Source organism: Oncorhynchus mykiss, unplaced genomic scaffold (genome assembly GCF_013265735.2).
Source record: "Oncorhynchus mykiss isolate Arlee unplaced genomic scaffold, USDA_OmykA_1.1 un_scaffold_342, whole genome shotgun sequence".
Taxonomy (NCBI): Eukaryota; Metazoa; Chordata; class Actinopteri; order Salmoniformes; family Salmonidae; genus Oncorhynchus; species Oncorhynchus mykiss.
The window spans coordinates 23,461-35,425 of NW_023493790.1; the positions used below are offsets into that span (position 1 = coordinate 23,461).

Below are 11,965 nucleotides of genomic sequence, written 5' to 3' on the forward strand. Positions count from 1 at the left end.
ACGGGAAGCTCCAGACACTTTTTTTGGTCCTATCTGAGGCATTTTTAAATTCATGTCAAATTGGCCATATTCTGAAGACACTCTTATAGTCTGCAGGGTAATCGAACTGGCCACATCTAAAGTCAAGCCACAGGTAACAGGTGAGAAACCTTGTTAAACCCTAAAAGAAAAAGAAAAAACTCGATTGCATTGAAAATAACCATTAAGTCATTCAGGTCGCAGACTCCCCTATAGGCATGGTTTGAAACCCCCTCCTGACAACTTTTTAGCGCCTGCATGTCATGCACCTTTGTAAAATCCAGTTGAAAAATAAATGACTTAAGGTAACGTAAATGACACCTAGTTAATATGAGTAGTGAATAACTATCGTATTTTTAATATTCTGCAAAAACAGCTAGTTGATGAGAGGCTGAAAGAGAATTGCAAGAATCGCGCAATTTCACAGGCGGGCCCCAAACAGGCAAATAACAAAAATAATCTCGGAACGCAGAACTCGTCGGTCGTTGTCAGTGGATTATATTGGCGGGAAGAACATAAATATCGTCTGCAGGGTAATCGAAGTCGCCGCATCTAATGTCAAGTCACAGGTGAGCTGCCTTGTTAAACCCTAAAAATAAATAATAACACGATTGCGTTGAAATGATCCATTAAGCCATTTGTAAGGATTTCCCCCATGTGGACCTGTTGTCACTCTTACCCTGATGGTTGCTGATATTTCCAGACACTTTTTCAGTCTTATCTGAGGAATTTTATCATTTATATCAGAATGGCCATATTCTGATGCCAGTTTAGCGCTCATTCAATGAGGATTTACTACTCTTTCCCATTGAAGGCCATATTGAGGTTAAATCAATGACTGGACTTGTTCATGTATAAAAACAAATGACTATTGAAAGTGCAAGTCAGTATCGTGCATAGTTGTTCTGGTCTCTGTGGTGATTTTAGAGCTTTGTTCATATTTCTACTTTTACCGCATACACTTTAACCCGATACCCAGTTACTGTGCTGTAGTCAGGATGGCCGAGCGGTCTAAGGCGCTGCGTTCAGGTCGCAGTCTCCCATGGAGGCGTGGGTTCAAATCCCACTTCTGACAGTTTTTTAGTGCCTCTCAGGAGTCATGCTGCTCAGCAGTAATAATAAGAATGATGAAATAACAACTTCACACAGTGAAATAGCAATTCATAATAAACACTCTCAAATGCAGACCTTCTGGAGCTGAGCAAAGATCAAGGTTAAATAAGAAAACAGCTGGACTTAATAACAAATGAATGAGGGGAACATTTTGTGTTATTGCATTATAATGAGTTACTGCATTATCTTTCAGTTGTTAAATTTCACTTTCTGTAGGCTATGCCTGTTGGCCCATTCACTCCTAACAAGCCTGTTTTCTTCTGTCACCGTTGTCGTGGCCGAGTGGTTAAGGCAATGGACTAGAAATCCATTAGGATCTTCCTGCGCAGGTTCAAATCCTGCCGACAGCGAAAATGCATTTTTTTGACCCCTCCGGAGGTTGAAGTTTAGTCGCGTTTCTTATACCAATCGCATCCTCTCAGATCTCCGCAAGTACATAGGGATTAGTTGTCCATTTGGGATAGAACTGCAGGCCATCTATCCCACTTCACACCTTTACACACCTGGTTATCCAGCCTTCTAGCTCTATAGGCCACAGTAGCATAGGTTACAGGTTTGTAGTCAAGCCACAGATTTCAGGTGAGATCCCATGATACACTCAACAATACAGCAACACGATTCTCATGAATAACCATTAAGCCATTTGCTAAGATTTCCCCCATTTTGACATGTGGAAACCTGTTGTCACTCTTACCCTGACGGGAAGCTCCAGACACTTTTTTGGTCCTATCTGAGGCATTTTTAAATTCATGTCAAATTGGCCATATTCTGAAGACACTCTTATAGTCTGCAGGGTAATCGAACTGGCCACATCTAAAGTCAAGCCACAGGTAACAGGTGAGAAACCTTGTTAAACCCTAAAAGAAAAAGAAAAAACTTGATTGCATTGGATATAACCATTAAGTCATTCAGGTCGCAGACTCCCCTATAGGCATGGTTTGAAACCCCCTCCTGACAACTTTTTAGCGCCTGCATGTCATGCACCTTTGTAAAATCCAGTTGAAAAATAAATGACTTAAGGTAAAGTAAATGACACCTAGTTAATATGAGTAGTGAATAACTAACGTATTTTTAATATTCTGCAAAAACAGCTAGTTGATGAGAGGCTGAAAGAGAATTGCAAGAATCGCGCAATTTCACAGGCGGGCCCCAAACAGGCAAATAACAAAAATAATCTCGGAATGCAGAACTCGTCGGTCGTTGTCAGTGGATTGTATTGGCGGGAAGAACAAAAATATCGTCTGCAGGGTAATCAAAGTCGCCGCATCTAATGTCAAGTCACAGGTGAGCTGCCTTGTTAAACCCTAAAAATAAATAATAACACGATTGCGTTGAAATGACCCATTAAGCCATTTGTAAGGATTTCCCCCATGTGGACCTGTTGTCACTCTTACCCTGATGGTTGCTGATATTTCCAGACACTTTTTCAGTCTTATCTGAGGAATTTTATCATTTATATCAGAATGGCCATATTCTGATGCCAGTTTAGCGCTCATTCAATGGCGATTTACTACTCTTTCCCATTGAAGGCCATATTGAGGTTAACCTGTCTACGATATTGGTTCCCAATTGGGAATCAACCCTCCCACGTTCAGCTGAAACGGTGGCGCATGGAACGCAAAAATATTCTTAAAAATAATTAACCTCCACACATTAACAAGTCCAAGTCCATAGCTCAAATGAAAGATAAACACCTTGTTCATCTAGCCAGCAAGTCAGATTTCTAAAATGTTTTACGGCGAAAACATAGCACATATATATGTAAAACCACCACCAGACACAGCTCATTTGAATAGCCAAAACATGCAATCAACAAACGCAGGATTAAAAAATAAATCGTTCACTAACCTTTTGAAAATCTTCATCAGATGACAGTAATATGACATGTTACACATTACATTTTTTTTTTCAATAATATGCCATTTATATCCATAAATGTCCATTTACAGTGAGTTCACGTTCAGAAATTACTCAAAAATGCCCGCAGGAAATCTAGGTAGCGCGGCAAGGTAACGTAAATAGACATCATAAACTTTGACTAAATATACATGTTCTACATATAGTTAGAAAGATACACTGCTTCTTTATGCAACCGCTTTGTTAGATTTACTTTTAACGTTACAGAAATCGCACACTATTCAATATGCTGAGACGGCGCTCAGTTCCAAGCTACATTTCTACGTAATGTTGGAGTCAACAGAAACACAGATTTAAGCATAAATATTCCCTTACCTTCGATGGTCTTCGTTCAGAATGTTCTGGAAGGCTTCAGACTTACCCAATACATCGTTTGGTTTCAAGTCTTGCGTCTTTGTATTAGCGCTTAAAACGGGAACGTTTTTTATCCAAAAATGAAAAATGAAATAGCGCCCCTAGAGATCTAACAGGCTAATAACATCAGCTGAAATGCACCCAAAACGTCCTCTGGTCCGGAAAAGTTGCGCATCAAAACTTCAAAATTACATATTATATGTCGACTAAACAGGTCAAACTAAGTGCAGAAGCAAGCTTTATGATGTTTTAGACACACAAAACAAACTTCAATTCAATCGGCCATCGTCTGCCCCTCTCTTGAGTGCTGGAACAAAGGAATGGCTGGGACCAATTCGCGCCCCTACGCACAGCCTATTTTCTCGTGGCACGCACTAATTTCACTCCCATAGGGTCAATTCTCGCGGGATTTGAACGATTCAAAGCTCTACTGAAAGAGGACATCTAGCGGAAGAGATATAACGTCTCCCCAGAATCATAACTGGTTGGGAAGGGTGGGGGCCATGACGTCAAAGTTGCTCCAACTTTCATGGCCACAAAAAATAGTTTGGAAGAATGCCTGCCCTGTGAGTTCTGCTATACTTACAGACATAATTCCAACGGTTTTAGAATCTTTAGAGTGTTTTCTATCCAATAATAATTTTTATTTGCATATATTAGCAATTTTTGACAGATTTTTTTTCAGTTTACTAGGGGTACCCAATCTCTCCAAAGGGGGCATATGTCTGCCATATCCTTAACAGGTCTTAAATCAATGACTGGACTTTTTAATTTATAAAAACAAATGACTATTGAAAGTGCAAGTCAGTATCGTGCATAGTTGTTCTGGTCTCTGTGGTGATTTTAGAGCGTTGTTCATATTTCTACTTTTACCGCATACACTTTAACCCGATACCCAGTTACTGTGCTGTAGTCAGGATGGCCGAGCGGTCTAAGGCGCTGCGTTCAGGTCGCAGTCTCCCATGGAGGCGTGGGTTCAAATCCCACTTCTGACAGGTTTTTAGTTCACACAGTGAAATAACAATTCATAATAAACACTCTCAAATGCAGACCCTATCTGAGGCATTTTTAAATTCATGTCAAATTGGCCATATTCTGAAGACACTCTTATAGTCTGCAGGGTAATCGAACTGGCCACATCTAAAGTCAAGCCACAGGTAACAGGTGAGAAACCTTGTTAAACCCTAAAAGAAAAAGAAAAACTCGATTGCATTGAAAATAACCATTAAGTCATTCAGGTCGCAGACTCCCCTATAGGCATGGTTTGAAACCCCCTCCTGACAACTTTTTAGCGCCTGCATGTCATGCACCTTTGTAAAATACAGTTGAAAAATAAATGACTTAAGGTAACGTAAATGACACCTAGTTAACCTCTCTGATCTCCCAAACCCGGATCCGGTATCGTGACTACAGCCTCAAGGTCATTACCATAACGCAACGTTAACTATTCATGAAAATCGCAAATGAAATGAAATAAATATGCCATCTCGCAAGCTTAGCCTTTTGTAAACAACACTGTCATCTCAGATTTTCAAAATATGCTTCTCAACCATAGGAAAACAATAATTTGTGTAACAGTAGCTAGCAAACAAAGGATTTAGCGTTAGCATTAGCGTTAGCATCCAGCACGCAACATTTCAACAAAAACATAAAAGCCTTCAAATAAAATAATTTACCTTTGAAGAACTTCTGATGTTTTCAATGAGGATACTCTCAGTTGGATAGCAGATGCTCAGTTTTTCCAAAAAGATTCTTTGTGTATTAGAAATAGCTCCGTTTTATACATCACATTTGGCTACCAAAAAAAACCCGAAAATTCAGTCCTCAAAACGCAAACTTTTTTCCAAATTAACTCCATAATATCGACTGAAAACATGGCAAACGTTGTTTAGAATCAATCATCAAGGTGTTTTTCACATATCTCTTCATTGATACATCGTTCTTGGACACATGCTTTCTCCCCTGAATCAAATGGTAAAGTACAAGCAGCTGGCAATTGCGCACCGAATTCCACGCAGGACACCAGGCGGACACTTGGAAAATGTAGTCTCTTATGGTCAATCTTCCAATGATATGCCTACAAATACGTCACAATGCTGCTAAGACCTTGGGCGAACGACAGAAAGTGTAGGCTCATTCCTTGCGCAATCACAGCCATATAAGGAGACAATGGAAAACAGAGCTTCAGAAATTCTGCTAATTCCTGGTTGATGCATCATCTTGGTTTCGCCTGTAGAATGAGTTCTGGGGCACTTACAGACAAAATCTTTGCAGATTCTGAAACTTCAGAGTGTTTTCTTTCCAAAACTGTCAAGAATATGCATAGTCGAGCATCTTTTCGTGACAAAATATCGCACTTAAAACGGGAACGTTTTTTATCCAAAAATGAAATAGCGCCCCTAGAGATCTAACAGGCTAATAACATCAGCTGAAATGCACCCAAAACGTCCTCTGGTCCGGAAAAGTTGCGCATCAAAACTTCAAAATTACATATTATATGTCGACTAAACAGGTCAAACTAAGTGCAGAAGCAAGCTTTATGATGTTTTAGACACACAAAACAAACTTCAATTCAATCGGCCATCGTCTGCCCCTCTCTTGAGTGCTGGAACAAAGGAATGGCTGGGACCAATTCGCGCCCCTACGCACAGCCTATTTTCTCGTGGCACGCACTAATTTCACTCCCATAGGGTCAATTCTCGCGGGATTTGAACGATTCAAAGCTCTACTGAAAGAGGACATCTAGCGGAAGAGATATAAAGTCTCCCCAGAATCATAACTGGTTGGGAAGGGTGGGGGCCATGACGTCAAAGTTGCTCCAACTTTCATGGCCACAAAAAATAGTTTGGAAGAATGCCTGCCCTGTGAGTTCTGCTATACTTACAGACATAATTCCAACGGTTTTAGAATCTTTAGAGTGTTTTCTATCCAATAATAATTTTTATTTGCATATATTAGCAATTTTTGACAGATTTTTTTTCAGTTTACTAGGGGTACCCAATCTCTCCAAAGGGGGCATATGTCTGCCATATCCTTAACAGGTCTTAAATCAATGACTGGACTTTTTAATTTATAAAAACAAATGACTATTGAAAGTGCAAGTCAGTATCGTGCATAGTTGTTCTGGTCTCTGTGGTGATTTTAGAGCGTTGTTCATATTTCTACTTTTACCGCATACACTTTAACCCGATACCCAGTTACTGTGCTGTAGTCAGGATGGCCGAGCGGTCTAAGGCGCTGCGTTCAGGTCGCAGTCTCCCATGGAGGCGTGGGTTCAAATCCCACTTCTGACAGGTTTTTAGTTCACACAGTGAAATAACAATTCATAATAAACACTCTCAAATGCAGACCCTATCTGAGGCATTTTTAAATTCATGTCAAATTGGCCATATTCTGAAGACACTCTTATAGTCTGCAGGGTAATCGAACTGGCCACATCTAAAGTCAAGCCACAGGTAACAGGTGAGAAACCTTGTTAAACCCTAAAAGAAAAAGAAAAACTCGATTGCATTGAAAATAACCATTAAGTCATTCAGGTCGCAGACTCCCCTATAGGCATGGTTTGAAACCCCCTCCTGACAACTTTTTAGCGCCTGCATGTCATGCACCTTTGTAAAATACAGTTGAAAAATAAATGACTTAAGGTAACGTAAATGACACCTAGTTAACCTCTCTGATCTCCCAAACCCGGATCCGGTATCGTGACTACAGCCTCAAGGTCATTACCATAACGCAACGTTAACTATTCATGAAAATCGCAAATGAAATGAAATAAATATGCCATCTCGCAAGCTTAGCCTTTTGTAAACAACACTGTCATCTCAGATTTTCAAAATATGCTTCTCAACCATAGGAAAACAATAATTTGTGTAACAGTAGCTAGCAAACAAAGGATTTAGCGTTAGCATTAGCGTTAGCATCCAGCACGCAACATTTCAACAAAAACATAAAAGCCTTCAAATAAAATAATTTACCTTTGAAGAACTTCTGATGTTTTCAATGAGGATACTCTCAGTTGGATAGCAGATGCTCAGTTTTTCCAAAAAGATTCTTTGTGTATTAGAAATAGCTCCGTTTTATACATCACATTTGGCTACCAAAAAAAACCCGAAAATTCAGTCCTCAAAACGCAAACTTTTTTCCAAATTAACTCCATAATATCGACTGAAAACATGGCAAACGTTGTTTAGAATCAATCATCAAGGTGTTTTTCACATATCTCTTCATTGATACATCGTTCTTGGACACATGCTTTCTCCCCTGAATCAAATGGTAAAGTACAAGCAGCTGGCAATTGCGCACCGAATTCCACGCAGGACACCAGGCGGACACTTGGAAAATGTAGTCTCTTATGGTCAATCTTCCAATGATATGCCTACAAATACGTCACAATGCTGCTAAGACCTTGGGCGAACGACAGAAAGTGTAGGCTCATTCCTTGCGCAATCACAGCCATATAAGGAGACAATGGAAAACAGAGCTTCAGAAATTCTGCTAATTCCTGGTTGATGCATCATCTTGGTTTCGCCTGTAGAATGAGTTCTGGGGCACTTACAGACAAAATCTTTGCAGATTCTGAAACTTCAGAGTGTTTTCTTTCCAAAACTGTCAAGAATATGCATAGTCGAGCATCTTTTCGTGACAAAATATCGCACTTAAAACGGGAACGTTTTTTATCCAAAAATGAAATAGCGCCCCTAGAGATCTAACAGGCTAATAACATCAGCTGAAATGCACCCAAAACGTCCTCTGGTCCGGAAAAGTTGCGCATCAAAACTTCAAAATTACATATTATATGTCGACTAAACAGGTCAAACTAAGTGCAGAAGCAAGCTTTATGATGTTTTAGACACACAAAACAAACTTCAATTCAATCGGCCATCGTCTGCCCCTCTCTTGAGTGCTGGAACAAAGGAATGGCTGGGACCAATTCGCGCCCCTACGCACAGCCTATTTTCTCGTGGCACGCACTAATTTCACTCCCATAGGGTCAATTCTCGCGGGATTTGAACGATTCAAAGCTCTACTGAAAGAGGACATCTAGCGGAAGAGATATAAAGTCTCCCCAGAATCATAACTGGTTGGGAAGGGTGGGGGCCATGACGTCAAAGTTGCTCCAACTTTCATGGCCACAAAAACTAGTTTGGAAGAATGCCTGCCCTGTGAGTTCTGCTATACTTACAGACATAATTCCAACGGTTTTAGAATCTTTAGAGTGTTTTCTATCCAATAATAATTTTTATTTGCATATATTAGCAATTGTTGACAGATTTTTTTTTCAGTTTACTAGGGGTACCCAATCTCTCCAAAGGGGGCATATGTCTGCCATATCCTAAACAGGTTTTAAATCAATGACTGGACTTTTTAATTTGTAAAAACAAATGACTATTGAAAGTGCAAGTCAGTATCGTGCATAGTTGTTCTGGTCTCTGTGGTGATTTTAGAGCGTTGTTCATATTTCTACTTTTAACGCATACACTTTAACCCGATACCCAGTTACTGTGCTGTAGTCAGGATGGCCGAGCGGTCTAAGGCGCTGCGTTCAGGTCGCAGTCTCCCATGGAGGCGTGGGTTCAAATCCCACTTCTGACAGTTTTTTAGTTCACACAGTGAAATAACAATTCATAATAAACACTCTCAAATGCAGACCCTATCTGAGGCATTTTTAAATTCATGTCAAATTGGCCATATTCTGAAGACACTCTTATAGTCTGCAGGGTAATCGAACTGGCCACATCTAAAGTCAAGCCACAGGTAACAGGTGAGAAACCTTGTTAAACCATAAAAGAAAAAGAAAAAACTCAATTGCATTGAAAATAACCATTAAGTCATTCAGGTCGCAGACTCCCCTATAGGCATGGTTTGAAACCCCCTCCTGACAACTTTTTAGCGCCTGCATGTCATGCACCTTTGTAAAATCCAGTTGAAAAATAAATGACTTAAGGTAACGTAAATGACACCTAGTTAATATGAGTAGTGAATAACTATCGTATTTGTAATATTCTGCAAAAACAGCTAGTTGATGAGAGGCTGAAAGAGAATTGCAAGAATCGCGCAATTTCACAGGCGGGCCCCAAACAGGCAAATAACAAAAATAATCTAGGAACGCAGAACTCGTCGGTCGTTGTCAGTGGATTGTATTGGCGGGAAGAACAAAAATATCGTCTGCAGGGTAATCAAAGTCGCCGCATCTAATGTCAAATCACAGGTGAGCTGCCTTGTTAAACCCTGAAAATAAATAATAACACGATTGCGTTGAAATGACTCATTAAGCCATTTGTAAGGATTTCCCCCATGTGGACCTGTTGTCACTCTTACCCTGATGGTTGCTGATATTTCCAGACACTTTTTCAGTCTTATCTGAGGAATTTTATCATTTATATCAGAATGGCCATATTCTGATGCCAGTTTAGCGCTCATTCAATGACGATTTACTACTCTTTCCCATTGAAGGCCATATTGAGGTTAAATCAATGACTGGACTTTTTAATTTTTAAAAACAAATGACTATTGAAAGTGCAAGTCAGTATCGTGCATAGTTGTTCTGGTCTCTGTGGTGATTTTAGAGCGTTGTTCATATTTCTACTTTTACCGCATACACTTTAACCCGATACCCAGTTACTGTGCTGTAGTCAGGATGGCCGAGCGGTCTAAGGCGCTGCGTTCAGGTCGCAGTCTCCCATGGAGGCGTGAGTTCAAATCCCACTTCTGACAGTTTTTTAGTGCCTCTCAGGAGTCATGCTGCTCAGCAGTAATAATAAGAATGATGAAATAACAACTTCACACAGTGAAATAACAATTCATAATAAACACTCTCAAATGCAGACCTTCTGGAGCTGAGCAAAGATCAAGGTTAAATAAGAAAACAGCTGGACTTAATAACAAATGAATGAGGGGAACATTTTGTGTTATTGCATTATAATGAGTTACTGCATTATCTTTCAGTTGTTAAATTTCACTTTCTGTAGGCTATGCCTGTTGGCCCATTCACTCCTAACAAGCTTGTTTTCTTCTGTCAACGTTGTCGTGGCCGAGTGGTTAAGGCGATGGACTAGAAATCCATTAGGATCTTCCTGCGCAGGTTCAAATCCTGCCGACAACGAAAATGCATTTTTTTGACCCCTCCGGAGGTTGAAGTTTAGTCGTGTTTCTTATACCAATCGCATCCTCTCAGATCTCCGCAAGTACATAGGGATTAGTTGTCCATTTGGGATAGGACTGCAGGCCATCTGTCCCACTTCACACCTTTACACACCTGGTTATCCAGCCTTCTAGCTCTATAGGCCACAGTAGCATAGGTTACAGGTTTGTAGTCAAGCCACAGATTTCAGGTGAGATCCCATGATACACTCAACAATACAACAACACGATTCTCATGAAAACCATGAAGCCATTTGCTAAGATTTCCCCCATTTTGACATGTGGAAACCTGTTGTCACTCTTACCCTGACGGGAAGCTCCAGACACTTTTTTGGTCCTAACTGAGGCATTTTTAAATTCATGTCAAATTGGCCATATTCTGAAGACACTCTTAGGCTGCAGGGTAATCGAACTGGCCACATCTAAAGTCAAGCCACAGGTAACAGGTGAGAAACCTTGTTAAACCCTAAAAGAAAAAGAAAAAACTTGATTGCATTGAAAATAACCATTAAGTCATTCAGGTCGCAGACTCCCCTATAGGCATGGTTTGAAACCCCCTCTTGACAACTTTTTAGCGCCTGCATGTCATGCACCTTTGTAAAATCCAGTTGAAAAATAAATGACTTAAGGTAATGTAAATGACACCTAGTTAATATGAGTAGTGAATAACTATCGTATTTGTAATATTCTGCAAAAACAGCTAGTTGATGAGAGGCTGAAAGAGAATTGCAAGAATCGCGCAATTTCACAGGCGGGCCCCAAACAGGCAAATAACAAAAATAATCTCGGAACGCAGAACTCGTCGGTCGTTGTCAGTGGATTGTATTGGCGGGAAGAACAAAAAAATCGTCTGCAGGGTAATCAAAGTCGCCGCATCTAATGTCAAATCACAGGTGAGCTGCCTTGTTAAACCCTGAAAATAAATAATAACACGATTGCGTTGAAATGACTCATTAAGCCATTTGTAAGGATTTCCCCCATGTGGACCTGTTGTCACTCTTACCCTGATGGTTGCTGATATTTCCAGACACTTTTTCAGTCTTATCTGAGGAATTTTATCATTTATATCAGAATGGCCATATTCTGATGCCAGTTTAGCGCTCATTCAATGACGATTTACTACTCTTTCCCATTGAAGGCCATATTGAGGTTAAATCAATGACTGGACTTTTTAATTTATAAAAACAAATGACTATTGAAAGTGCAAGTCAGTATCGTGCATAGTTGTTCTGGTCTCTGTGGTGATTTTAGAGCGTTGTTCATATTTCTACTTTTACCGCATACACTTTAACCCGGTACCCGGTTACTGTGCTGTAGTCAGGATGGCCGAGCGGTCTAAGGCGCTGCGTTCAGGTCGCAGTCTCCCATGGAGGCGTGGGTTCAAATCCCACTTCTGACAGTTTTTCAGTGCCTCTCAGGAGTC

At 40.3% G+C, this 11,965-nt stretch overlaps 6 non-coding genes across 6 annotated transcripts; all 6 read left to right on the forward strand.

The window, feature by feature from the left end:
- Positions 1-1,010: 1,010 nt before the first annotated feature.
- Positions 1,011-1,093, forward strand: trnal-cag. Its single transcript has one exon. It is a non-coding gene; the product is annotated as a tRNA-Leu (tRNA).
- Positions 1,094-4,314: 3,221 nt separating this feature from the next.
- Positions 4,315-4,397, forward strand: trnal-cag. The gene has a single exon. It is a non-coding gene; the product is annotated as a tRNA-Leu (tRNA).
- Positions 4,398-6,612: 2,215 nt separating this feature from the next.
- Positions 6,613-6,695, forward strand: trnal-cag. The gene has a single exon. It is a non-coding gene; the product is annotated as a tRNA-Leu (tRNA).
- Positions 6,696-8,911: 2,216 nt separating this feature from the next.
- On the forward strand, positions 8,912-8,994 carry trnal-cag. Its single transcript has one exon. It is a non-coding gene; the product is annotated as a tRNA-Leu (tRNA).
- Positions 8,995-10,422: 1,428 nt separating this feature from the next.
- On the forward strand, positions 10,423-10,504 carry trnas-aga. Its single transcript has one exon. It is a non-coding gene; the product is annotated as a tRNA-Ser (tRNA).
- Positions 10,505-11,858: 1,354 nt separating this feature from the next.
- On the forward strand, positions 11,859-11,941 carry trnal-cag. Its single transcript has one exon. It is a non-coding gene; the product is annotated as a tRNA-Leu (tRNA).
- Positions 11,942-11,965: the final 24 nt, after the last annotated feature.